Raw genomic sequence first — 2,622 nt, forward strand, 5'->3', positions numbered from 1 at the left:
TAGAGAAGTTTATGACCGGATTTAGGATAGATGGCCATACTATCAAGAGGGGCAAACTTGTTTGCATATCGGTCATCTAGTGCCACTTGAGCGATATAACTTTGCATACGTGTTAGGATCGAGTGGCGTGGCAAGTTGAGAGGCTAACTCCTATGGGAAAATGTTTGTGAAAATGCTAACACACATGCACATGGTGGTGTACACTTGGTGGTGTTGGCACATTTGCAAAGGAGGTGGAGTTCCTAGGGTTGAGAGAGGTGTATATTTTCTATTGCGCCGGTGGGAAGTTTGGAGAAGTTGCGGGAGTGTTTCTCTCTAAGAAACACTCACCGGACGCTCTGCGCAGAGGCACCGGACGCTGGCCTTTAGCGTCCGGTGTGCTGTCGGGTGTAGCAGAGTGCACCGGACGCACCGGAGAGAGTCCGGTGCTCAGCGTCCGGTGTGCGGGTGGTTTGGCAACCCTCTCTGCGTATGAGTCCGGTGAGCACCGGACGCTCAGGGTGCGTCCGGTGGCTTGCGTCCGGTGACCGTGCGAGTTTGCGGAGCTCTTTGCGCACGAGTCCGGTGTGGACTAGTTGAGCGTCCGGTGGTACTGTGCAGGCGCGCGTGCGTAGTAGCCGTTGGCGGCAACGGTCGAGTTCAAACGGCTAGTGACACGTGGCTGACACCTGAGCACCGGACGCTGCGGGTTGAGCGTCCGGTGGCTCCCTGTGAGCGTCCGGTGCCCACGTGTTTTGCCCAGTGAAGGGGCAACGGCTAGTTTAGCCATTGGGGCTATAAATAGAAGTGTTGGCCGGCCTTGGCTGGTGCTGAGCACCCTTGGGACTTAGTGTCCATGCTTGGGGAGTGCTAGTGAAGCCTCTAACTCACATATGCTTGATAGTGATCATCCGATTGTGTGAGTGAGCGATTCTAGTGCGTTGCATTGAGAGATTGCATCGAGTGGCACTAGGTGTTCGTGTTGCAAGCCAGTGGTGCTTGTTACTCTTGGAGGTTGCCACCTCCTAGACGGCTTGGTGGCTTGTGACTCCGTCGAAGCACGCAAGGAGATTGTGCGGTGCTCCGGAGAAGAGATTGTGAGGGGTACGGTGCTCACCCCGCGGGGATCGCGAAGAGCAACTCTAGTGGATCGCTTGTGGCTTGGAGGATCCCCATCTTGAGAGTGGATGTGCGGCACCCGCTGAGGGTTTGGCTTTGGAATGCCAATTAGCTCGTGATCCATCAAGTGGGTGTATCGCCACAACGAGGACGTAGCTTGGTGGCAACCAAGTGAACCTCGGTAAAAATCACCGTGTCAACATTGTCTACTCTTCTCGGTGGTTTGCATTCGCTATACACGAGCTTGTATTTACATTCTTTATATACTTGTGCTTGTGTAGTTGCTTTTGTAATTAGTTTAGCTTGTGTAGCTTGCTAGTTACCTTCTTGCTTGTGTAGCTAGAAGTAGTCCCCTTGCGTGGCTAATTCGGTTTGTGTAACCTTGTTAGTCATATTGCTTAGTTTGTGTAGCTAAGTAAGTTGCGCTCTCTAATTTGGCATTAGTTGCCTTGTTATTGAGCTTGCTAGTGAGCTTAGGCTTTGTGCGCTTTGCCTCACTAGTTTGAGTAGGAGCTTCCCGGTTTGCAAAGTACTAGTTGCATAGGTTTGTGTGACCTTGCTTCTAGAATTGGTTAGGTGAGCTCTTGCTAAGGTAGCATCTTGTTTTCTTGTTTAGGATCTTTTACAAGGTGCTAGAGAACTTAGATAGAGGGGTGTAGTCTTGGCTAGGCCGATAGATTTATTTCCGCATTTGTTTCGGTTAGCCGGTGCGATATTTTTTAGAAAGGACTATCCACCCCCTCTCTAGTCCGCCATCTCGACCCTTCAGTCGACTGGATCTCGTGGGCTGAGTACTGCTACAACACGTCGTTCCACTCCGCCCTGAAGACATCGCCGTTTGAGGTGGTCTACGGTCGCCCACCACCCCCGCTTCTCCCACATCAGGAGGGGGTGGCCAAGACGGAGGCAGTGGACGTCTTGCTGCGCGACCGCGACGCCTTTTTGGCAGAGGTCCGGGAGCATCTTCTTCAGGCACAGCAATACGCCAAGCGCTTCTACGACCAGCACCATCGCGAGGTGGAGTTCGATGTGGGGGCATGGGTGCTACTCCGCCTGCTACACCGCCCCACCCATGCCCTCGCTACGCCGGCCACGGGCAAGCTTCGCCCGCGCTACGCCGGCCCGTTCCAGATCTTGGAGCGGATTGGGCGGGTGGCTTACCGGCTGCAGCTGCCGGCCGACGCGCGCCTCCACGACGTCTTTCACGTAGGGCTGCTCAAGCCCTACACTTTTCCTACCGGCGTCCCTCCTTCTGGGCCGGCTATGCTGCCTCCTGTGCAGGATGGTCGCCTGCTGCCCGCCCCGAAGAAGGTCCTCCGTGCTCAGCTACGTCGGGGTGAGTGGAAGCTCCTGGTGCAGTGGCACGGGCTAGCTGCGGATGAGGCGACTTGGGAGCCCATGGAGGACTTCAAGACTCTCTACCCTGATGTGCAGCTCGAGGACGAGCTGTTTGCTGAGGGAGGGAGAGATGTTATGACCGGTATTACGTACAAGCGGCGGATAAGTGGCTAGGGGCCACAGGCC

This window comes from Sorghum bicolor, chromosome 2 (genome assembly GCF_000003195.3).
Source record: "Sorghum bicolor cultivar BTx623 chromosome 2, Sorghum_bicolor_NCBIv3, whole genome shotgun sequence".
Lineage (NCBI taxonomy): Eukaryota > Viridiplantae > Streptophyta > Magnoliopsida > Poales > Poaceae > Sorghum > Sorghum bicolor.